The sequence below is a fragment of the Taeniopygia guttata genome, chromosome 1 (genome assembly GCF_048771995.1).
Source record: "Taeniopygia guttata chromosome 1, bTaeGut7.mat, whole genome shotgun sequence".
In the NCBI taxonomy this organism is placed as follows: domain Eukaryota; kingdom Metazoa; phylum Chordata; class Aves; order Passeriformes; family Estrildidae; genus Taeniopygia; species Taeniopygia guttata.
The window spans coordinates 13989091-14015724 of record NC_133024.1 but is presented as its reverse complement, the minus strand read 5'-3'; the positions used below and the strand labels follow the sequence as shown (position 1 = coordinate 14015724).

Genomic DNA, 26634 nt, shown 5'->3' with positions numbered 1-26634 from the left:
ATAATGATACCAGGGATAATCCTTTATGCTACTTACGTAAGTGTTAGTTTTAATGATTTTCCTTCTTCCAGCACTGAGAAACCTGCAACTTATTAATGGCAAACACCAGAGCTGCTCAACAAAGGCAATTTATTGTAATCAAGATACGCTTTCTAATTACCCTCCTGGTCTCTATTTATGTTGCAGATTGTGCTACTTATATTTATCTTAGAAATATGTTGTCCTTATAAAATCCTTTCTTAAAAAGAAATATTTGAAAAGGTGCTGAAAAATATTATAGAGTAAAAGGAACTTGCATAGTTACCACTAATGAGGCACGTGCTTGCCTTTGAACTGCATTCCCTCTTCCTCTCCCTCCCATCTTTATTTTTTATCTTCAGCCAGGCAAGGCAGCATTAAAGAAGAAAACCAGTTCCCATCTGACTCCTCTCTGCCTGTCTGCTGAGGAGTGCTGGTGCTCCTGGCAGGCTGTGGGCACTCAGGGACACACAGAGGATTTGCCGGAGGAGCTGACACACATCCAGCCTCAGACGGGTGTTGTAAACCTGCTCTCTGCTTGCCGTGCCTATGCAAAGACAAAAGGCTGTGCCTGGGACAGAACAGCCCTTCACTGCTGGAGCACAGATGGTATGAAAGTGCTTTGTGTGACACAAGGTGTTAGAAAATGCTTGGCTCACTAACATGTGCTGTCAAGACCTGTTTTCTCCAAGCTGCCAGCCTGTCATTGTCTTTTGGAAACAAGCATGCAGCCAGGAAAACCATTTCCATGAGAAACAGAAGCCCTGTTTATGCTTCACTTTCATTTTCTCCTACCAGGTAATTTCTCTTTCTAATGTCACCACAGGTATTATAGTAGAATTACGGAACAGCCAAAATTTCTCTTTCATTACATAAACACCAGTAACTAGAAGAGAGTAAATAGGTTTTAAAAATGACAAGAGTAAAGAAAAGAGAAGCTTTCAAACCAAGCATTCCCCACACCTGAATCTGCTGAACTTCCCAGGTACAGAATAAAAGTCTTCCTCTTCTCTATGAAGTGTACAGATGGCAGCTGGAGGAAATCCTGGCCCAGGTAAAATCCAGTTTAGAAGTAGGAAATAATACAAGTCTGGGTACTTTGTCTTTTTGTATACATTCTTCATGGAAGCAGCAAAGGCTTGTAAGGGCTGCAACTGGCCCTATTCTGATCTAGTTTTGACTAAAATCTGTTTGTTTCATTAACAGTACCATGAACTAACTGGGTGACTTTAATCTATTTTACAGCTACCCAGTGATATTTTTAATTTTTTTCTATTATTACAAATGCAGAAACCTTGTCTTTGCCTCTTATTGTCAGACTTTTAAAGTGCAATTTGCTGTATCTTTCAGAGTGTGGACACAATCCTGAGATGATAGGGGTCAGAGCTTGTGTAGATATAGATGAGGGTAAGGAGAACTGAACATGGGAACACATCAGCCTTAAAGGGCTTTTTCTTTCTCTAGTGAAAAAAAAAAAAACAAAACAATGTGATTAAATACCTTAGAAAGTCTCTGACTGTCAAACAGTGGCACGTGTCTACTCTGTCTCAACATGTGAAATTTTCATGTTCATTTATGAGCAATCATATTTCATGTTCATTTTCTCAGGCAATTAAATGATTGCTGAAGATTTACTTTGTTTCTTTCTGCTTTATTATTCACATGTCTCCGTGTTAAATGACAATTTTTTCTCCCGATACTGCAGCAGGAAGTTTTATCCTTCTGTTTTTAAACATTTTTGTATTCAAACCAATTGTCCTTTCTGAAACACTATCAATGTTAAGTGGTTGTATTTGAATGACTACAGGAAACAAGGATTTTGGGATTTCATCTTTGTTGTTAAAAATCTACAATTAGGCTATGGAAAAAGTCACTTGGTAAAACGGCAGAAGGCAAAACCATAAATAAAATCACGCATTTTGCTAATGCAAAATTTGAGAAAAGTCTTCTCACAAAATATCATTGTGCTACTGGGCTTTCCATCTTCAAAATGTCTTGCAAAGGTTAAGTCTTTAAAATATATCTGTGCAATGAAGCATTATATTGGCACCATTGTTTCTTTCCTCTCAGTTAAAGTAGCTGTTGAGTGTTTAAATGTCCAAGGCTGTGGAGAAGGTCGCTCAGACTAGGACTGCAGACTAAGCTTCTTCTGTGGTGCCTGAATTTCTCTGACTGGGCTGGACATACTTCATTTATTCAGTCATCCTTCTGTCAGCCACTGCTCTCCTTTTCTAAACTGATTGTCCACTTTGACATCTTTTCCTGGCTGCTCTGCAGCTTTCCACTGCACTGAGTGTGCTCAGATTGCCCCATTAAGCCTTCAATAACCCCAGAGGTCAACCCTCACTTGGCTGCATTTCCCTGCTCCCACTTGAGGCTTTTTGCAGTGCAGACTTTTCTCCTCCTGTATTACTTCAAGAAAAGGTCAGTCTGGCAGAGGTCAGCAAAACTCTGTATTCAACCTGCTTTGCAGAATTCCTATTGAAGACCCAACCAAATGAATTTGATCTCTAAAGCAGGTACATCACATACACGTGTATGAAGTCTCTGTGTGTGAGGGTAAAAAGCAACTCACCATCTCCTGTGTCAGGAATCACCTTAGAAAAGCTGCCTTTGGGAATAGGACTGGTAGTAGGAATTCAATCAGCCTTAGCAACACTGGATACTGCCAAAAACCTGCAAAAAAACCATAATATAGGCTCTGTAAATGACAATGAATGATGTCCGCTTCAGAGGAAGAAAAAGATTTTTCAGAAAGGCCTAAACTGTACTTTTCAGGATCTCTTCATATAACTGGGAATGATTGTTTAAAAGCTTAGAGACCAGTGCTAGGAGCTCCCCCCACTCAGAGTTCACATAAGAGCATAGCTGGTGATGACAGAAATACTTTGGAATGAGCTAACGACCAGAAAGGGCCTTGCAGGATTGGACACGCCAGAAATCGACTCCACTTGAGGAACTCAAGAAATCGAAAGGCCTGACTTGTACTTTCCTGAAGATAAATGACCAGTTAAAGGAAAGAGGGAAGGAAGCCTGAGCTGTTTGGCCAAACCAGCAGTTTTAGTGTGTCTCAAGCTTTTAGCACCGAGTGCATCTGTCAGGTGCTAATTGTCAACTCCCACTGGCTGCAGCAGGAGCCCGGGGCACTTGGCATTGTGCATTATTAACTTGCTGTGATTTAGCTAAAGAGATAGACATGCCAGAGTATGTGATATTTGAACTGCAAGGCATTGTTTCTTGCATTCTCCCAACTTTAATATCTCTCTTTTTTTTTTTTTCCAGTTAGCAGTGTCTCGCAGCAAGCAACTGCCTAAAGAGGAACTATAATGCAAAAGAATATGCACTGTGAAAAGTCTCCACTGTGTAGTGCAGAAATATATCATTCTACCAAGAGCAGGCTGATTTAATTTTAAATATAGTATCTTTAAATAGCTAATGTGCTTAAAATGTAGAAAATCAGATAACAAAAGCAGTTCTTGTTTCAAAGGAGAATAGCAGTCAGTGAGAAAAATGAACAAAAAGAAGACAAAATGACAAAAGAAATAAGGAAATGTCATTGATTTTCTGGGAAAAAAATGATAAAACCTAATAATTTTTCACACATTATCAAATAGCATGGTAATTTATCCAGAATATAATTATGCTAACTTTTGGCTGTTAGTTGGTATCAGATGAGTTCTTTCAGCTCAGAGTGTTCGTGGGGCAGGTTTTGAGGATGGTTACAGACACGTTTGTTGGCATTATGGCTAATTTCCCTGGAGGTGTTAAAGAAATGACTGGATGAGGCACTTAGTGCTGTGGTTTAGTTGAAAAGGTGGTGTTTGGTCAAGGGTTGTATTTGATGATCTTGGGGTTCTTTTCCAGCCTTATTGATTCTATTGCTCTGTGGGCTAGGCTAGGATAGTAGGTCGTGTGGCTTCTTGAGGTTGTCAGGGCAACTTTGGAAAGTTCTGTTTTCATTATTGCTAATGGGAGGGTGAGATCACCCAGCAAATCATGAGTTACAACATCAGTGCTGCCTGTTTTGCAAAAACTTGGAAAAGTAAAAGTTTTTATACTTTTGTACCCATGCCACTGGTAGACATAAGACATTTTTCAAAAATTAAGTCTCCTTTGTATAGAACATTAACCTTCAAAATGTAACTTATTGGCAGTAATAATAGAATTTAAAAAGTAAAATGAGTACCTGTGCTCTGTTTTTCCCACTCTACTTTGTAATTCAGATTTCTCTCTCTAGGCAAGGACAGAAGGCAGAGGGGCCAGTATGACTTGCTGTGGGAAAATGCAGCACTCAGGACATAATGACCTACTTGGCTGTATCTCATTGAGCATCCACCATATGACCATCAGTAACTGACTGAGGTAGAGGCAGAGTGGCCCTTTTTTCTGGTTTTGTTTGGAAGTTGTTGCAACCATTGCCTCCATCCTTTTCTCTCACCACACTCCTTCAGATGTGGGAAAACTCTGCTCTGAATGAGACTGCAGGAGTGCACAAGAGCTGGGATAATTTTTGGGTTATCTTAAAATGCTCAGAAGGATTTCCATCTTAAGGGGTGGATGAAGAGGAAGCTGGCTTTAGTTCTTGTTTGAGATCTTGCACCTTTATTCCCAGGTAAGAAATTTTATGTATCAGAACACCTAGTCAGCACCTAAACACCTCAGAGATTTTATTTGGCTTTTTTAACAAATAAGAAGGCTCTGTTTCTTCACAAGCACAAAGTCTTTTTCATGCATGCTTTACCCCTGCAGCCCGTCCTTTTCACTTTCTCTTCTTTTTCAGCTTCTGCATCTTCACATTTTCATCTTCATCTCAACACAGCTCTTTGTAGTCAGGCCACCTCCAACTGCATTCCCTATTTCTCTCCTTGTCCTTAAATGCAAAAAGGAGTATTTCTGACATGCATGTGGTTACACAGTCAAGAATTTAATTGTTGGCACTGCCATCCAATGACGTCATTCTTGTCTGAATGCAGAAAGTGACCTCTGAAGTGGATCTGGAGGCCCACTGGCTGCTTAGATTTGCTCCCTATTTGCTCCCTGTTATCTTGTTTGGAGTGCTGCCAGCCACTCCTGTGCAGGGAGATTTGCAAGCTGCCTACAAGCTCTTGGGAAGACCTTGTCTGAATGGGAAAGATGTGGGAGTCCTTGTTGATGATACAGCTGCATGGATGGAGCTGTTTTACCTATTCATTTATCATTATCATTATAATTTCATTATCATTACCTTATCATTTTTGGCTTAATTAAAATGTAAGTACCCTGGACCTAGCGGATCAGCACAAGAACTGAACAGACATCTCTAAGATGAATTTTACATAGCTGGAAAGCAATGTTCATATGGATTTATGCTTTCTTTTATGCATCAGAAAAAACCCAGGTAATGGTCAATGAGTTAAGTGAGGCTGGGTTTAGAGTAGTGCTAAATGCAGCCGAAGACAGAGAAGAAGACATTACAAAACTGCAGAAATAAGGATTTTTGGAACTATCAATAGGTAATTTACAATTAGAGTAATTTTTGTTATGGTAGAACATCCCCACATAAGCAGAAAAAAAGGGGACTTACCCCAAGTCCTATGAACTCTCTCTTTTGTTTAATAAACAGAAGCTAAGCTTTTAAAAGATTTGCAGTTGTTTTGTACTTATGAGGACTTAATAGTTCTGAACAAAACCCAAACTTCTTTTCACCCAGTATAAAATCATTTCACATCTGCTCAAAATCCCAGTAGTCTCAGTTTTTATGTGGCAGCAACTTCCTCTAGGAAGGTAGTCCAGCAGAAGAAATTCTGGACCTGCTTCCAGCTCTGAAACACATTTATTGTTTCCATTGCTTCTCAAGCCTCAGGGTACTCCTACTTCAAGTCTGAATATTTGTTATGCAGGTTGAAGTCTGCCAGTGATGAAAACCCAGAACTATCAGTTCCTGCCCTCCTTTCTTAGCAAAGATATTGATATTATGAGGGCTTTGGTCTTGTGAAACACAACTGGAAAAATCTTGTGAAATGTGTGAAAGGAAAGCTTTTTTTGCAGTTAAAAATAGCATCTGCAATAATTCCATGAGAAGAAAAAAAGTGACTTTCTTACTGTGTGGAGGATCCTAAGTAAGACTTTTTAAATTGTACCTTTTTCTAGGATAATTATGGAAGAAAAACAGCTTTCCATGAATCCAACAGCTGTTTTAAAGGCTCAGCTGGCAGCATCATTTCCTATCATGCAGAAGATCTAAGTTCAAGATCACACACACGTTTTTGTCTTCTCAAAAGGCAGCAGGAAGTGAAGGTGGCATAAATAAAATTACAATCTTACTGCAAAGGCAAACAGAAATCTCTCTGTGATAATGGGCTGAGTTTGTGTTTCCTGTACAAAAGTAGCAAGGAGTTAGAAGCAGATAATACTCCCTAAAATGGCTTGACATCCATAGCTGGATCAGAATTCTCTTTTTCTTTAAATTTACAGTGGCTGCATCTGATGTTCCAGAAAAAGATGGATCAGTACAGTCCTATAAATCCCAAACACATATGTAGTATATCTTTTCAGAAATAACTTACAAACCAGCCTTCCAGAGGAGAAGAAGTCTGCAATAATGACAGCACACTGTCAGTGCAATAAAGAGGAATTCATTATTCAGACTGCAGGGGTTGACAATGGCCAGAGGGCAAATGCATAAAATAAGAAGAAAGAGTCGATGCTCAAATGTCAAAAACTCCCTGCCACAAGTGGAAAAAAAGAGAAATGTGTTCAAAATGTATTTTCTCTGTATAGGAATGATGGTGATGATGATAATAATAACATTTATCTGAGTATGATAAATATACATTATTTGAGGGTGACGCATTATATGACATCATCTGTGTATTAAAAAAAGATCCCTTTCCAGTGTTCATTGTCATAAAATTAAAAGAAAACTTTGCAATCTAGAAAGTGGCAGCAAAACAAAGAGTTAAATATGTAGGATAGTTGGTTTTGTGAATAATCCTTGTTGACAGTTTTCAAGCTACTGTTCCATTCTAGAAACAAATTTGATTGTTACCATTATTTCCTTTATTATCTGAAGAGGATAATACCTGCTCACAAGTGCAACTACTTCAGTATGAAATTTTGCAGGCATAAATTGCACCCTCAAACAAGATCTCAATCCCACAAAGGAACAAAAGCCCAGTTGTTTTTCTGGAGTTATTTAGTTCTAAACAAACTACCTTGCAGTCTGTTTTTTTTTTTTGTTTTTTAGTTCCTCCTTCCTTGCTATTGAATGCTTTTGTAAGAAGGCAGGATTCTTGTTCTGTATTTTTCTTCCCCTGGCATTTCACATATGAAGTTACAATCCTCTGATGGCTTGTATGAAGAGGATTAGAAACATGTCATCACTAATTGCAGATGAGGATTTAAAGAAGGGCTGGGCAGGAGATGCACAAAGATGAGATTGCCTGGCCTGTCTTGATTAGGCTGTGGATGCTTTGTGCCTGCCTCTGCTGCTCCAGGAACTTAGCCTGCCTCCCACATCTGTCCTCACCTTATGGCAAGGGAAAATTGTTGGTTGTTGAACAGGATGAAAAACTGATTTCTTTACTGTTCCTAAAGACCCATTTCTGCCATGAGGACTACATAAACTTAGTTGGCTCATAATGCACAAGGGAGTGTGAAGTTACAAAGAGGAATCACTTTTAACTCCAAAAAAAAAAAACCAAAAACCCAAGAAAACCCAAAAGAGATTACACTTGTGGGATTGTTTCTTTCTCCTCATCAGAGCTTTTGATGTTTGTATTAAACTGTAAACTGAATCACTGTATCCTCACATACACCACACAAGTGTGGAAGTAGCAGTGGCTAAGCAAGCCCTCACCATCTGTGAGCATTCCCACTTCTTAATGTCAAACTGGTACCAGTTTGGCTAGTAAGGTTAAAGAATTACATAATTGAAGTGGAATTACAACAGAATTATGTCAGCGTGTGTTCCCCTCCCTTTTGCTTTGGGATGAATCAATTATGAAACATAAATCCAAATAATGGATACAATATTTATAACCATTTAGGCTCCCAGGCATTGATTAACCATGACCGAGAGAACTTTTTCTCATGGAAATGAACGTTGTATCATAAAGAACCTGTAAGCTCCCATCTAGGGCTGTGAACTACTTGGAAAGACATTTTATTCTAGCCCTAGCATTCTTTGAAAGGTTGAAGTCTGAGGAGATAGGACACAATAAGGAAGGCCAAAAAGTCAGATTTGCTTTATGCTCTTCTGTATGGATCATTCCTCAGTGAGTCACGTAAGTAGAGGAAATTTCATGAAAATGCCCCTTTGTCTACTTTAAACAACAATTCTACATTCCTCAAGCCTTGCAACAAGGTCAGAAGTGACTCAAGAGTTCCAAAAAGTGGTAAAGCTGAGCCAGAGTGATATGAATTATCTTCAGACTTCTAATGGAAACCACAGAGTTTTGTCACAATTTTCAGGACTTGTCTGTCAAACCTTGACAGATCAGGAAACTGAAAAAGATGATTTCTGGATTAAGACTGAAAATAAAACCTGAACTCTACTTTCAAGGAGAAAGTATGTTTATTTTAATTAATGAAGAAATATGCAGTAAAACTACCTCCTTCTCTGCCAACAAAGTTATAACCACAGTTCCACATCTCTGTATGTCTCTCCCATGACAAATTTTGGGCTCTCATTTTGGTGAGAAAAATGTCTTTTTCAAAGTAATTTGAAGAACAATCTGTGACTTAGGGAATATTGAAATGCTTCAGACTCAGAATTAAAGGCAAATAACATTTTTAGCTGTATTAATAGACTTGTTGATGTAACCTGTTGGTTCTTGGTCATCTAAGTTTATGGTGTACACCAGGATCTTTCTGCAAAAGCTCTGTTGCTAAAATGAGTTCATTTTCTTGTCATTTAATCACTCAATCAGAGCACTTCTAGTGAAGAAAGACAGGGATTAACAGACAGAGGACTAAGTATGGGATTAAATAATGTGTATGTTTTTTCTGGACTGGTATAACAGACAAATGTCTGACATATCAAAAGGTCATGTCTCTAGAGCAGGCAGCCCTTCAGTCCTGTGTAACATTCTTCTAGCAAAGTTATCATATGGCTCAAACTTTCCTGAAATAGTAATTCTCTTTTAAAATATAGCTACTGGTGATGCAAGACTTAAGAGAGACAAAGTTCTTGGAAAATGAAAGGGAATCTTGCCATAAGCTTTATCGGTGGCTTGGCAACCCTTTGGAGACAAACAACTTTGGTGTTGGTTCATCTTTACTCTCAGAGTTTGGGTTTCCAGACACCATGCTGGCTTACAGAAACATGTTAAGTCTATTTACCATGCTTGCTTACAGAAATATTTTAAGGCTTTTTAACTCCTTTCTTCCTGATGCAGGTGCTGCTGTTGGAAGAGTTTTTGGGGAAGAGTTCCAGTTGTGAAACACAGAAATGGTGATGAATACAGCAGGGGGCCACTAAAGGTACTTGATTATGTTTTTCTTCCAGAGAAGGCCTGTAGAGCTAGCATAAATGTTTATATTATCCTTCACTGCTGCTTTCAATTAAATTCAATTTAAGAATCTCAACTTCTACACAATATTTTCAAAACTGGTTGGTGTTTGTGAGGCCCTGATGTATGCAGCTCCAAAGGATGCTGCTGCCAGAGGTACCTTTTGAAACATGTGTTTAATGGTGATTTACAGTCAAAGAATTGCTCTTCATTCTGCTAAATTACATTTTGTTTCAGCACTCCAATCTTTAAGCCATATCCAAAATATGGATCTGTTTAGGAAAATTCACTGGCAGCCTGGCTGAGCTTACATCTCAAGCACATAATTTTAATATGTAGTTATAAATCACTTCTAACTTTCTGAACGTAGAGTGTTTTCTGTTGATGTATTTGAGAACACTGTAGAGAGGTTTGTAATTAAATGAGGAAAAATAGGACTTCTTTTATGAAGAAATCAATTTTTAATGCCATAGAAATATGGGAGTTTTGAAAATGCTTTGCACTCTTTATTTTGGCTTTGTACCTGAAAGTTGCTCAAAAGTAATTGCATTTCTATTTAAAAGACAGTGGAGGCAGAAATAGCCAGCTTTGTTTTACATTTGGGATAAAAGCTTTATCAACTAAAGAGACCACAGATTTAGGTAAAGATGTTTAGATTTATCTAAAATATTTTCAGGGAAAAGCCCTCCAAAATCTTTTGCTGAATTGTGTACTAAGTTGCATCTGTCTATCCATTAAAAGTGTCCACACATCACAGTAGGGTTTAGTTTAAAAATGATGTGCTAGGGCTCAAAAATCACACAGTTCAGTTTCTAGTACCAAATGTAGAAAATGCCCTTCTCTTCCTTGTCCTTTTCCAGCCCAGGGTGGCCAGTTTAGTGTTCTGCCTGGTTTTGATTAAAGGTGAGGTACCACTATGATCCAGCATGGTAATTACTGTATTCCAGTGTAAGTCACAGACCATTGCTGCTATTATTTACTCTGAGACAAAAACATTCATTCAGCCCTCTCCAGCTACAGGCTGCAAATTCTTAATGGCTCGACTTTTGCTGTGAGTGAAACCACTTTATTTTTCATTTGCTCCACTTGCTGAGATAGCTGCACTATCTGTTGTCCATTCTCTGTTGAAAGATTTGAAATTTGCCAGCGCTCCCTTTCACTGTGGATCAGAAACTAGATAAGTTTTCAGTGTTAAGGATGGTCACTTGCACCTCATCCAGTTTCTCCAGGCTTAAATAAATGTGAACATTTGTCAGATCACTCTCTCTTACAGAAATTTTCTTTTTTCCTTTGTAGACTTGGTGGTGATATCTGTGCACACTTGAGCCTATATTGGCAAATTCCAAGAAAAAATGGATGATAGAATACGGAATTTATTAACTATATTTCTTTGTGAAAAAGGTTTACTAGGTTTACTTCATTTTGTACAAAACCAGAAGCTCATATGGGAGCAGAAGTCTTCACATAAGCAAAAACCCCAAAATAGTCTCCAGCCCCACAACTTTTTCTCCTAGAACTGTTTAATGTGGGAGAAACCGGAGTGCACAAAGCCACTTCATCGTGAGCTAGTGAGTCACTGCCTTCAATCTGCACCTCTTTGGTTCAGGCTGACGTATTTGCAGCTAAACTTTTTAGGCTTGCGAGTTCTCTGGGGAACATGTAGATTACAGAAAAGTTGGGAATTTTCAAGATACAGCTCATCAAATCACCATACATAGAACTTTTGAGAAACCGAGCATCTAACAATAGGGAAAGGCAAGAGAGAGGAGGAGATATGGATCTGAGTGCAAGACCTGCAGAAGTGCTTTCAGCTTGTTAGAAACTTTTAGGACCTAAAACTTCTTAGTATTTAAGTACCTGCCTTGAAGAAGCTGTAGGTAGCAACAATGGATGAAAGTGCTTTTTTCAAGAAGTGAGTAAATCTGTTCCTTTCTTAATGGAAAAATCCACACAATCTGTCAAGAAGTGGTAGATGTTCTGTGAAGCAGACAAATACCAATGGCAGGACATTTCCTGCCTGTCCTACTGATGAATAGGACATTCGATAGAATCCTAGAATGGCTTGAATTCCTCAAAGATCATCGAGTTCCAACTTCCCTGCCAGGGGGAAGCACAGAGAGTAAGCAAGGAGAGGTCAGAGAAGGACAAGTGGCTGGAATGAGGTAAGCAGTGGAGGGCATGAAGGTAGGCAAAGCTACTGTAACTAATCATACTTGAAACTGGTTCTTTCACTCAGTTCCAGCAAACAGAAAACAAATTTTTCATTGTCCTCAGCATCTTTTAACATTGCAAAGGATAAGAATGTACAGGTAGAAGAAAGATCAGTCTTCAAAATATGAAGGTTTTAAAATTGAAAAAATGCTATTGATTTTAAGTACACAGTGTTCATGCAGAAGATTAGATAATCAGTTTTATATTGAAAATATTGAAGTGCACACAGAGCATTTCTTGGGGAGTAATCTAGAATATTTTCTTTTATATTCTTATGAAATGAGTTCTTTATATTGTGCTTGCTCCACCATAAATTTTCCACTATTGTTTATGGGTAGTTCAAGAATCTGAAACCAAGATTTGCTGCTGCAAAAATTCAGATAAACCCTGTGAGGTAAAGGAAAAAATGTGCAGAACACCTCAGAGTTTCATATTCAGATTCCCTCAGAGAAAACACATCTTTAAGAAACCTGGATATATAGTGAAAAGGCAGATAAGTGTTTCATCTCATTATTTTCCTGTCCTAAACCTCAGGTTCATATCCTCCCGCCTTGGCTTCTGAAGACAGAACTGCTTACTTTTCAATCATGAGTAATACTTCCCTTTCCAAAAATCCCTTCTCCCACCTCTTAAAATAGTTTGCAATGTTGAAGCAAGGTATAACCTGAGCCAGAAATGGTGAGGTCTAACCAAATGTCTCATTATCCTGACTGGAGAGTTAAGGCAGAACTGCAAGCTCAGCTAGCTGGGAAGAAAATAGTCTTAAAATATCAACTCCTCTAAACAAGGAGATTGAGACAGGAAAGATCCCAGGGTTTTTGGACAGACCCTGTTGTTTGAAGCCTCTCTTAGCCAATGTGGCACTTGTCAAGACTGGAACACCTGGCTGTGTGTTTCCAGAGATGTGCAAGCTGATAGTCTTGCTGTATCTCACCTCATGTGATGCAAAGGAGGGCTGGCACTTGCCCCAGGGTGGCTTCTGTGGAGATTGTGACTGCCTCAAAACTGCTCCTAGCAACTGCTGACATCTCCATCTCTGGCAGCATCTGATCTGCTTGTGGGGACTGGAACACAAAGTTGGCTTGGAAAAATGCACCCATGGCTGCTCTTCTTTGCCTGGGAAGGAGTGACTTAAGCCAAGATTCTATTTTGCCCTACTCAGCTTGTTCTCAAGCTGCTTTGCAGGGCAAGAGACACAGGAAAGAGGGCACAGCAATGGAACAGTGCTGGGCAAGAAAGGGGGATTTTGCTAGCCCACAGCTTAACCATAACCTTCAGGGACTGGAGGATTCCACAGAAGAAAAGTTTGGATGAGCAATGCTGGAGATAAGGCAAATGGCTCATAACTAGCCATGGTCTGCATGGATGTGGTTAATGCTGGTGGTATTGGGATTTGTGCTCAAAGAGCCTAAGCAATTAGATTTACTCCTAAATACCACAGGACCCACGTGGCTCAGTGAGGAGATAGGATTTCTGCCGTGGGAAAGGTCTCTGCAGTGACTAATATCTGGTTTAGTAGTGGGGATAGTAACAGCTGAGACAGAACGTGCTTAAGGTGTGTCAGTGGTGGAGCCACGGTTGAAATCTTTCATCCCAAGGACGAGGGTCTGGTCTGGCCAAGATTTGGGAAGGGGAGTCAGAGGGAAGGATAGTGGTAAAACGGGGAGGAAGGTCACATTTGCTGCTCTGGCTGTTTTAGGGGAAATAGGAAGGAGGAGAGTGACCCTGCACACTGAGACTCTGCACTTCTGGGGTAGCCAAATGGAATATGTGGGGCTCCAGCACTGGCAGACTCGAGCATATGGTTTGTAATGCCTACATAGTGAATGCCTATAGCTGATGCTGATCTGAAGACTAAGATTTACTGCTGGTTGGTGCAGGACCTTGAGGACTTCTGCTGACAAAACCGACTAGCATATGGATGCTTTTGAAAGAGGAAGGTGTTGCTGAACTCTGGTGAAGGCTGCATTTCAGGCTCCTTACATTTAAGGAGCTTGGCAATGAGAATTCAATAATTATGTTTATTTTCCCTCCTAACATATTTGCTTGGCAGGTAAGGGAAGGATTGATGATAAAATAGAGCAGGTGGCTCCAGATGTGCCAGGAAGATAGAGAGGAGAGTAGGTACAAGTAGGGTGAATGCTGGGTGGTGACAGTAGGAATGGAGTTTCAAGGGAGGCTGCTCAAAGTGAGGAGAACAAACGTGAGTGGAAGAAGGAAAGGGGAGGGAGAAAGCGTGAGGGAAGAGGCAAAAGTCAAAGGCAATTTCCAAAGGCTTCTCTCTTCATCCCTATCCTCCTCCTCCTCCTCATCTTCTGGGTACACTCTGACTTAAATAATGCCCTCTCAAAAACTGAAGGAAAACCTGAATGCTACAGCTCTCCTTTATGTTCACACTAAATGATTTGATGCTTGATTAAGTGACCCAGCCAATTTCAGCATCCAGAGATCAGTGCAGCTTTTTCATCTCTTTTTCTCCTGTTTGTTAGCAGAAAACAAGACACAGCTGTTTTTTTTAAAGGGTACTTTTGTTCTGAGCATTTGGAGTAAATATTTTTATATTGTGTGTCTTAAAATTCCTCGATATTGGTCCTCATTATTCACAAGCACAGGAATAGCATGTTAAAAAAGCATCTTCAGATCATGAAGAAAATGCATAACAGGGTATTAGATGTATCTATAGCTATGTATATATTTGCATATGAGTGAAGGAATGAGACACCAAGAGTCTCCAGATCTCAGTAAAAAGGTTGAACAAAAGAAGAAGCAGGATTCTGACTGTGAGGGTGATATGATATTGTAACCTGAAAACTAATTAAGGAAAGAACAGAATATAAATAACGTCTGGATGCAACAGCAGGAAATACAAGGAACAGGTGTTTAACAAGATTTCTTTTGATTGTTTAAGCTCTTTGCTAATGCAAAAATGCCCAAACTCTGACAGACTTTAGCTTTACCTCGTGTCAGTAGTTGTCCTTTTGGCTATTTCATGACTCAGAGCATTTATTCTGCTGTTAGTTTGTCTCCAGGGATCTGGGTCTCTGCTATTATGTGTTTCTGATCTCCACTGCATGTGTTGTTTTCTCTTCAGGGAGCAGTGGGATTGTATGGCTGCAAATAAGGCCCAGAACTTGTGACTCTGCTCTGTGAGTTCACAACAGCATCTGCAGGAGAGACTGCCTCACAAAACTGGATAGGATTTGTTTCCTAACACTTTAGAAACCAGGGACGGCTTTTCTTTGTGATCACTATAAACTACAAAAGCATAAATAAATGTTTTGCAGTGTTTCAAGTATTGGTATAGTCTGGAGGGATATCAGTGAAGAGAGTAGGTCTCTGACACCCTGCTGAGTGACTGGGATTGCATAATACTGAAGTTGCTTTACATCTCTTAAGAAGCTCCTTGTTTAAATGATCTTCTAGCAATGAACTCTTTCTCTCTTTTATATTGATTTCACACTGTTACTTGGATTTAGAAAACGAAAATAAGCTCAGGTGATACCTGCTTTAACAGTCACCTTTTAATTGTGTGTTTAATTCCATCATGATTTGAAAAAGTTTTTTCCTGAATTTCTTTTATTCCGTGTTTGAAGTGAAGAAATTGTTAGAAGAGTATCTCTGCAAAAGCATGCTTTCTTTAGGATGGGGTTTCAACAACTTTAGACAGTAGACAGAGTCAGTATTGGATGTCAGATTCTGCCTGCATGAACTCCCACCCCCACTCTCCTCCTACACGTTTAGACCTCTACATGGCAGGGACATGCATCTCTAACTCTTTAGGCTCATTTTCAGAAATTGATTCCATTAGCTGCTGCTTCTTTTTGTTATTTTTCCCTTTCATCTTCCTCACTACTTTCCACCCAGCATGCAGTCCAACCTGCTGGCTGATGTTCTCCTTCCAAATTAAGGGTTTGACGCTAGAATCATCTACAAACACGCTGATCTATCTTTTCACCCCATTCCTCCAGTATATGTATATATGAGAACTGTCTGTCTCCTGAACCTTGCTCTCCTATCCCTCATCTCTCTCTCCACAGAAAGGCTGGACCCCCTGTCAGGACACTGAGGGCATCAGCATCCTCTGTCACCTCTCCCTTTGAGGGGCTTGGCTGCTCTGGCTCAGGGCTGCGACATTTGTTGTCAGCTCTTTTGTTGCTTACTGGATGTTATCTCCAAGGTTGATGGTGGCTTAAATTCTCCTGCCAAAGATCCTGTTTAATCTCCTTCCCTGTTGTTATCATCAGTTATGATCTGTAGGTTTTCTAGTTTCTTTTTCCAGTTTCCCTCCTTTTTTTTTTTTTGTTTTCCCCTGATAACAAGTGCACCAAGGACACGCTTCCAGCATGCAGGGACAATCCTGATCTCCAGGATGGGACTGCTAGAAGGGGAAAGAACATTTCTGACCTGAAGAACCCATCAATAGATGTACCTAGCTCACAGCTTCCCACAGATTCCCTAGCTTGAATGTATTTTTCAATCTTGAATTTAAAAGTAATCAGCAACACTTGGAAACAGAGACCTACTGTGCAACGTGGTCCAAATTCTTGCAGTGTCATGTCTGAAATCTGTGTTTCAGGCTCCATTTCTAAATTCCTGGGAAGCAGGAAAAGAGCCAGGTTGAGTGCAGGATGCAAGGGATGGCCAGTATGGATGCTGATAGAAGGGTGGGCTTGAGTGCTTAGACAGGATTCAACCCATTAAGCAGACAGATGCTTTAATGTTTCTCACCATAGAGAGTTGCCTTCTATACAATACTTCATCTTTTATGATCTTAATTAATACTAATTAGTAGATGATTGTCTCTAAAAGTACTACTCTATGGAGAAAACTAATCTCTGATATTATAGTGATTGATATTTGGAAGAAATCATAAAGTACTACAGCCCTATGTAAATGATTAAATAGATTGTCTTTCTCTGTTTTGATTTGTATCTGTTTATATATTGTTTTCCTTGATAGTCTATATTGTAACTCCCACACCTGGGGAGTTCCATCATATTTTTTAAACCATAATGTGTAGCTAGAGGAGATCACACTTTTGAAAACTGTAATGAACACCCATTATTAAATAAGGGATATAGATGTTTTCTTTTTTTTTTCCTTCCCTGTTTGCTTTCAGTCAGCATACGAATTCTGCTTTTATGTAGAATTTGCTCCTCCATTTATATGGTAGGGTGATTTAAGTTTTGAACTATTCCTATTTTGAGAAGGAATCCTCCTGCATACATCCCCAAGATCCTCTTTCAGCAAAGACTGTGATTACAGAAAAGTAAAAGCAGAGATCTTAGATCTTGGTTAACAAAATCAGAGGACAAATTAATATTTAAAGCTGGCTGTGACACTGAACTTACAATTCACTTATTATTTTTGGCAGCAGCATGTCCAAACTGCCAAGACCATTCTTGGAAATCACAGCTGTGATGTCTATAATAGCTGAACTACAGGAGAGCTGCAGTTAGGTCATACTGCCTTGTCACTGCACATGAATACTGCAAGTGATAATAGTTACCATTACTGCCTACTCATTTTGCAGCATGTTTTGTTCAGTTAAAACAATTCCAATTATGGAATTGATAAAATTGTCTGCTGAGTGCATTCCCTGCTGCTCTACATGGTTGACTCAGGTAAGGAGCGTGGTGGGGGCAGATCAGCCCCAGCTGAATCCAACTGGGCCCTGTGGGCAAGGGCAGAGAAAGGTCATGGAGTGGGCTGGGAGGGGAGGTCACGGGACTGGCTGGAGCCAGGTGGGTTTTGGAGGCCACCTGGGGAAGGAGAAATTTCCAAGTGAAGCTGGGGAGAGGCCAAGGCCAGTCAAAGCCATCAAGGAAGGGGAAGAAGCTTGCTGAGCTCTCTGTGCAGTGAGTAACTTTAATGCATTTTCATAAGTAGGAAAAGGTCTCAGGAGTTTATTGTCAGCTAGAGCTGCTGGTCAAGGGGAAGGTGTTAAAAATGCTGAGCTGGAAGGGTATTAGGAAATTGATGCCTATTACTGTGTTTTAGCAAGCTAATTCTCAGAGTAAGTTATATAGGGTGTGCTGCCAATTATTTTCAAACGGAGCTTGAACAGTGCTCCTGGCCTGAGGTAAATACTATCAACTTCAGAAGAGCTCAGCTGCTGTTTCAGAGCACCTATATAAACATACTATCCACATCTACAATTATTTATTTTACAGGATAAATTTCTTTTATATGCTATTAATGGTTTGGAAACCTGTGGCAGCCTCCTGCATGCACAGGCTGTTTGACTACAGGTGCCTGATTTAGAAGGTCTGCAAAACATCTACTTTGAATGTTTGCATGCAGTCCAGGAGCAAATTGCTTTATAATGCTGTTACCAAGACACAGGCCATATGTGATAATATGGCAGAAGCCATGGACAAACAAAATATTGTAAAAGACTAAGTACTTGCAATAGTAGGTGATATGATGCAAGAATTGTACAGAGCTCCAAAAGATTTTCTCTCTTGCTCAAGGTAGTGAACTGCTTTATTTTATTTTATTTATTTTTGCTTTTCTCAGCTGGTACTGAAATGGTTTGGCTTAGCCTGAGGGAAGTGCAGGGGTATTGCTGCCCCTAGACCTGGGAATTCAATTTTGGCAGGGAAGCTGGCGCTTGCTACTCACAGCCTGTTTTGAGCTGCAGCCAGTCAATGGGGCCAAACTTGGGGCAGTAAAACTGAATACTGAAAGACACTCTAGACTTAATCTCGCAGGATTTGGGGCAGAAGGAAAAAAAGCTTGGAAAACAAATGATGTGTCAAAGGTGGAAAGAACTTTCTTGCTCTTGGTGGATAAACAAAAGAAATTCTGATGCAGAGGTTTAATACAGTATAAGTGTACAATTTTTTAATTGCTATTAAAAATTTTTTGACTGTACTTCTGCAACAACTCAAGAACCTGTAGTACAGACTTGTTTTTCAGTCTGCAGCAATTCTTAGGCTTATAAATCCCTGCGTAATGTGATTGAACCATGTTTTAAAAGAGCAAGAGTTCCTCATCCCAACTGCTTTGTCTGGAAGATTGATCCAGAGTTTCACGCCGATAAGCATGAAAGCAACTTTTTTTCGATGTCCAGCTTCCAGTTCTATCTGTTGCATTACGAGTTTGTATTTACTTGAATTTTTACTGATGCCTTTGAAATAGATCTTATTTTCCTATTTGCTCCCTCTCAGCTTTGATATGACAAAACTGTCCAAGCTCTTTAACTTTTCCATTCCTTTAATAATTTTTCTATTCTTCCTCTGTACTCATTCTAACTTACATTATTTTTTTTCAGAATGTGAATTACCAGAAAAGTATCCAAGTACTATTTCAGTGAAATCTTTAAAAGCAGTCTTTTTCTCTTCCAAAATTATCTTGCCTAAAACATTTTCTGATGTCATTAACTTCTTCCATACCTTCATCACACCAACAACTCAAAGCCAAATGCTGATTGACCAGTGCAACCAGACTTTCCTCTTCTTAGCCATTTCTTTGACATAATCTCTATGGAAATAGTATGAATTCTTGTTATTGATCCCTAATGAAACAGTGATTAGGGATGAGATTCCATCTCCTAAACTGTAAAATAGCTTCCCCCCCCCCTTTTTTTTTTCTTTTTTTTTTGCGAGAATGTGTTATTGCCCCTTGGCATAGAAACCCAAGAGCTCCAGTCATGTTAGGCAGCATTGTGCAAGGTCATATTTAAGGATAAAAGCATAAATCTCATTCACTGTTCAACTAAAACTTCCAAACTTTCCTGAGACTCATATAAGACCTAAAATGTGGCCCACGCAGGTTGGTGATCGTGATTACAACAGCAAGACATACCCTGACAAGGGTTTGGTTGCCAAATCCACTCTTTCGGATTAAAGTCATTAAAAAAAAAGGCAGAACTAATATAATTAAGTTGGACACAATATGCAGACTTATGAAGCTTTTAGACATTTAATGTGCACAAGAGCCAAAACAAACAAGAATTTGAATATAATAGAAGTACTGTAAAGTGAAGAGATTCTGAATGTATAAACAATTTCATCCTTGATTTTTCTTTAGAGTAGGTGTTTTCAAAAACAAAGTCAGTGTTAAAAATACCACTCCAAGCTGCCATACTAGAGGATGATCTGGAAGTTCTTCATATAGCTTTGTAGTGTAATGTTGCAGACCTTGCTCTGATCTCCTGTCTATAACCAGACTATTTATCAGGTAATGTTTAGCTATGGGGAAGAAACAGGTAAACGTACAAATGGCACCATCAAACAAAGCACATTTAATTGCAAAAATTTGAAGATATTCACAATGTGTAAAAGCCAAAAAGCTACTGTTGTATTCCCTAATAGTGACAGATTACAAAAAACTACATTCCATGACTCCCACAAGTCTACTTCTGATATGCTTGCAGGGACTAAACACAAGTCACTCCTTGGAGAATATTGAGCTGTGAGGATGCTGAAAATAATGTGGGATGGAGGAGGCATGGGAAGATGGAGGGAAGAGCAGATGATGTTCTCTCCCTGACGAGACACATAAAAGCTGAACAGCCCCATTCTACACCAACGTGTTTTCAATACCTACATATTTTCAAAATGCATTAGAAAATGATTATTACAATGTCTGATGTATGTCACCAAAGCACAGCTTGTCAAGGTAAGAAGAGATTCAAACAGCCTGAAGACAGAGAGAAGTGTGTTCAAATCACAACCTTGTGCTCCTTCAAAAGCTTTGTGCCATCTATTTTCCTTGGTATTTCTTGATGTTAAAGGCACTTAATGATACTCCAAAATCTTATCCTTGCAGCGTCCAAAGACAATGTTTGCAAAGTATTTTGATGGCTGAAAGTAGCACTAGCTAAACAACATTTTTGCCACTGGAGCATGTGCACTCAGATGCATTGATAATAGAAGGAGGTGGGCAGCTCTCAGTACTAGACAAATAGAGCCTTGTGAAGAAAAGTTTATCTGAAAATTTAAGAGTTCTACCAGAGCTTTACAATTTCAAATGCATGAAAAGCTAGAGAATATATTGCTGCATAGAAAACTAATAACTGGAGTGCTGAAACAAAATGCTTATAGTGAACAGAAATGCTGTGCAAGGATGGTTTGGTGTGTCAAGAATTTCTTTTAGGAGTTATTGAAGGAGTAATGTAAGTAAAGACAATTTGGGCTATAACAAGGAAGCTAAGCAATCAGGAGATGAGATCCAACAAGTATGAAATGTCAGAAATTTATTTAAAAGCCACAATAGTGGCAATATCATCTTGAAGGGTGTCGCAGTTGATGAACAACTAATTAATCTTGTAATGCTAGAAGCTAAAACAATCCCAGACAGTGTCATGGGTGAGCTATCTCTACGTCTGGAAGAGAATATGTGGTGGAATTAAAAGTTTTTCACATCAGCCAGACATCCTTTATGCTCAGTGTAGTGTTCTTCTCTCATATTATGCTTCCTTGAAATGAACTTTGTGGCTTGATTATTTTATAATAATTTTATTTAGGAGGAGTAAATGTTCATAAAATCCCCATTCCACTTTAAGGATCCTGAACTAGCTTAGCTTGTGACTGAGAATATTTTTACTGTAAGAGAGTCCCTTTACTTGAGGAAGTTAACGCAGCATTCCAGTGACACAATTCTGAGAGGAGCGTGATTTTTATATAACCTTAATCCATCCATTTAAAAGAAGTGATGTGATTTCTACTTTTAATGGAAATTTAGTTCTCCAGAAGGCTTAAAACTTTAAGGGAAGAGAGAAATTTCCTTAAATGTAGATGCATAGAAGTGTTTAGGCTTGAAAAGACCCTTGAGTCCAAGCATTAAGCCAGCATTGCCCAGTCCTCCACCATACCCTGTCCTAAGCACCACATCTGCACATCTTTTAAACACCTCCAGGGATGGTGACTCCAGCACTTCTGTGGGCAGCCTGTTCAAGGGCTTGACAGCTTTTTCCAATCAGAAAATATTTTGTGATATCCAATCTAAGCCTTGTCTGGTACAACTTGAGGCTGCTTCCTCTTGTCCTGTCACTTGTTACTTGGGAGAAAAGACCAATCCCCACCTGGCTGCACCCTTCCTTCAGGGAATTGCAGAGTGATAAGGTTCCCCTGAGCCTCCTTTTCTCCAGGATAAACAATCCCAGTTCCCTCAGCTGCTGCTCTAAACCCTTCCCCAGCTCTGTTGTTCCTCTTTGGATGCATGTAATGCAAAGATGTATAAACTATGAGGGTGGTTTTATTTTTCATTTTCTTTATGTTCAATAGTCTTTCTAGGGTGCAGTGCTTTACATTTGAAAGTAAAATGTCTGAAACAGATGAGAGAATTTTGTCTTTTTCACTTTATTGGCTACAAAGAGAGTGTGGGATGACCTGCCTGGATAGGTTTCTAAATGACATACTAAAATCTTGTCTCAATGGCTCCAGTTGATATAACTTCATTAAAAAACTAGATTTATAGAAAATACATGGTGGCTGAATTGCTATCTTTTGTATGAATATCTGGCTGGACTGAAGATTGGCTGTGATAAATCCAGCATGCTTTAAAGTGGATCAGAAATATCACTTGGCAAATCTTTCCTACTAAGCTAGGATTTTAATTTTATACTGAGGAAATGGGGGTAAGGGAGTTCTTTGCTACTTAAACATGTAGTCTAGAGTCCATCTGGCTGAGGAGATGCTAGGTAGCTCATTCTTTTTGCAGGTCCCTCCTCTGAAACCTCCTGCAGCAGCCAAATACCTGAGGTTCTACTTTTGGGTCAGTTCAGAGCTCTGAGCAGAGCCTACAGCCCTGTGCTCAGCAGCAGCTCCTCACCACAGTCAGGAGCCACCATAAAGGAAGTTTTTTAGGGGGCCTGTAACTGTTCTGGATCTCTGCAATTGCTGCAACTGGCTGCCATTCTCACAGTCATGGAAAAGATCTCTTCCGTAGTAGTACATCTCTTTTGAAGGTGTGTGCTAAACTACAATAGAGAGTGTATGTTATTTAGTTCATGTCTCAAGTGAGAATTTTGGAAATTGGATATAGACCTTTCCTGATCTGTGCACAGTACACAAAGGACTGTGCCAAATCTGAAATTACCATGACTAAACAGCCCCACATTAATCATCTCGCAAATTTAATTTTAAATGAGAACAAGAGAAATTCATCTTTTAGGTCTCTGAGGGTTTTTTTTTAAACTTTTTGTTTCCTATTCCTCCTTTTCCCTGCTCATCTACTGAAGATTGAAAAAAGGACCAGAACTGTAGATTTCATTTGGCTATTGATCCAATGTGTTAATGCTTCTGCCATTAGAGCTACTGTAGCTGGAAAATAAAGCAAAAGAAATATTCTTAAATTTCTCCAGCTGGGCTACTGGGTTTTCTGACTCCACATTCTTCCCGAATGATAGAGACTACTTTAATTTGCACAGTATTAAGAGAAACAAACAAAAAACCCCACCCCGAAAGGCAAACTCGCCAGAACCACCTTTGGTAGCCATAAGTGTGTAAGAGCAGCGGCTGACTGTGCCACCTCCATCCACCCCTGTGGTAAACCAAAAGTGAATAAATATTGGCTTACCCTTACAAGAATCTTGTAATTTGTGTTTCCAGCACATAACAGCAAAAACAAAGCACAGGCTAAATGATTTAACAGCTAATAAAATAGTGACTGTCCAAACCACTTATACAAATAATAGGTTAGATCAACTTCACACTGGATTCTCTTAGACACACATCCAAAATGCAATAAGAATTCTGAAGGGAACACACAGTGCTTAAAACACCAATGCAAATTCAAAGATTCTGTTCTGCACCTGTGCTAAAATTCATGCTTGAGGCAATGCCATGAGAGAAACATAAGCTACTGGCATGCATCAAAATGAAAACTTTAGGCTTCTATTTATGCACATTGATGCATGGTACTGATGCGTTATGTGCATCTAAAAACAAAAAACATTTTCTCTCCTCTTTGAAAGTTTGAGGCCAGGAGGAGCAAAAAAAGCCCTGCCACAGGGAAGAGAGCTGTCTTGTGGTTTTGTGGGGTTAGAAAGGATCAGGTTGGATCTGGGTCTGGTCCCTGTGCTTGGGGCAGTCCAGGCACCACCTCAGAAACCCCTTTGTCCTTGTTCCAACCCTCAGCATGACCTTGTTCCAAACCCCTTGCTGACAAGTTTTTGGCATTCTGAACCACAAAAAAATGATACTTTGGAAAACCAGAGGGAAGGGCAAGCGGATTCCCTGTATTTCCTCCTTATCTATGCCTTTATTTTTTTTTTTTTCTTGTCCCTGGGCTGTTAGGGAATTGGGAATTGTGGTTAAAGCTGCTTTTTCAAGCTCATGCTTCAAATCCAGCCCAAGCTAACAATGGCTGTTTCAGTGTATGTAAAATTAACTTTTCCCAGGTTTCAGTGGATCCTGGGCTTTACCTCTTGAAATAATTGATAGTGCTGCCAGAAGTCATAGCAGACAAGCCAAAGTCCGAAGTTGTGATGTCCCCAGAGATCTCACTGGAGATCTGAGCTGAATCATATCCAAGGGGCAATGGGAGGTTATTATGGAGCTCAGGTGCTTTAGTCTACATACCTGTTTTGGAGGGTAAAAAAAAAAGCATCTCACACAGATGCATTCCCTGGTATATTCAGCAGGTATGTATCCTGTACGTAAACGCTGTTAAAATTTCTAAAAGCTTGTAAAACAGTATAGCTTGCTGCTCAGATATAAACTGGCTGTGTAATGCCTCGCTGGAGGTCTGATGACAATGCTACAACTGTATTTTACTGATTACTTCTGGCTTTATAGAAGAACTAACACTTCCTTTAGTTTTAAGCCATAAAGCTGTGTCCAGCTCTGTAGGCTGTGGTTTCTGCCCCATCACTCCAGCCACTCTGCTAAAATCTTTTGTTAATTCTACAGTTCTCTGAGGATTTTGCAAAAGGGTGGAAGAAAATAGCAGAAAGATAAAGGGTCTAAAAAATATGAAAATAACACCGAATCAAAACAGCACCACCTCAATGGCCCTTCCTTAATGGTTTAGTTATTAACCATTTTTCTGAGAGCTAGACACACAGGTGGCACTAATTCCCCACGAATGCATAGTGCAGGTGTCATGTTAAAATAATGTATTACTTTAAATTAACACATTAAATTTCCCACAAAGTTCACTCAGTGTGTATGACATTGATGTATTAATTTATTAATACTTAATACTTCTATTCTGTGAGCTCCAGTAAGAGTTTTCTGTAGACAGTTTGTCTGTTATTTACAGGCACATATAATTGTAGTTGACAGCAGGAATGTAAAAATATTTGCAGGTAAATTTTACTCAAATAAAAATCTCAGCAACTTAAAATTATTTGAGGATGTTGAGGAAAATATTTTAAATGTTAACTAAATAGCGGGTAAACATATTTCAAACTGTCCCATCTGGCACAGCTGTAAATAACAATCTGTCTGTTTTAAACAATCCTCTGTTGACTGTGTCAGCAAATGTTAGGATTATTTGCTATTCACTGACAATTTAATCTTCAAGTGTATTTATAAAGTTCTGCAGCACCGACACTAGTACATATATCATTTCTTGCAGATCAGTATAATGCTGAAAGAATCTTTGTGCAAACATACTTAAAGCTCTTCATCTTTATGTCTGAAGATGTTGATATGGATGGAGTTAGAGAGATTTATTATCATCTTTACTTTGATCCCCTTTCCTCCAAAAAAAGCAATAAGCTGAAAAATTCATACATCTGGAGAAGTAGGGAACACAGTTTCATCTGCCCTGTAAGCAATCACTTAGGCATGAGGGACTGGCTGACTTCTGGATGTGAGTGGGTACAACATAAATGTCTCACAGATATTGTGTGTGGCACAGTGGTCTTTCATCAGAGCAAAATGTATGGGTCTTTCCTAGCTGCTAGATGAGTGGTGTGTAATGTGATTCCATAAATTACTGTGAAAAGCAGATAACAGTATAATAAAACTAAATACTTTTAGCAGGAACCAGTGTATGTTACCCTGTACAAAAAAAGAAAAAAAATTGAGAGATCACCTCACTCCTGCTCAAGAGGGCTTTCATACTGACTCACACTGGCAGGGATTCCTGATCTTTGATCCAACTGAAAATCAACATCTGTCCTGCTGGGTTGGATGTAAGACAAATATTATGGGGTGAAGTGTGTTTTATGAAACACATTTTTCATTCTTTAAGTAACAATTATCAGTTTGTTGCTTCCAGTTTAAAATAAATGCTTATTATATCATATAAAGAACACTCTACCTGTGTTCAGGCCATGCTGTTACCTCTGCACAATGCATATAAAGCTTTCCAACTTTCTAAGGCCAAAAGCGGATGAAAACAAAAGTGAGAAGTTTAAGCACTAAAATTTACATTGTTTCTTAAAGGAGAAAGCTAATTGTCTAATTGTCTCTTCCAAGCCCTGGAAACTTATTTGTCCTAGAAATTTTTTCCATGGGGTTGGGTAAAGAGGAAGTGCTACAAGTGTTCAGCAAAGGGCAGACTAAGGCGAATGTAAAAGCAGCACTCAGTCCCAGGTATTTCAAAAGCTGCTCTGAGAAGAGACTTTATCTAACATCTCCCACTTCGATGTAAAATTGCCACCCACTCAGCATGTTATTTATGTGTATTCAAAGGCACAGCTACTTGCTTGCCTTTCAAACTGATGTTTTAACTATTTTCTTTGGTGTGCAAGCCCAGCACAGGAGATGTGCTGACAGAGGTTCAACATTTTCTTGTACATCACTGGCATTGTTTGTTGAGTTCTGGTCTGTACTGTCTGTGCAAAAAAAACGCTGGCAAGAAAAAATGCTCAAGTGTCAGTGAAACAACTGGGCCAGAGGATTCCTCATTAAAGGTAATTATGCATGAGAAGGATTTTGCTTGATTGTCAGCTTGAGTTGGTAGTACTGACAGATTGGGGAAACCAAACCAAATTTAACCTGCAGTTAATGTA

At 39.3% G+C, this 26634-nt stretch overlaps 1 protein-coding gene across 3 annotated transcripts in view; it reads right to left on the bottom strand.

Moving 5' to 3' along the window:
- The window catches only part of HTR1F (5-hydroxytryptamine receptor 1F), a 104575-nt gene that overhangs the window by 52752 nt on the left and 25189 nt on the right, over positions 1-26634 (bottom strand). For all 3 annotated transcript variants that reach the window (XM_030263244.4, XM_041713515.2, XM_002191572.7), the window contains one exon: positions 2594-2694. The gene's annotated coding sequence lies outside the window, so the exon portion shown is untranslated. The remainder of the gene's footprint in view (positions 1-2593; positions 2695-26634) is intronic.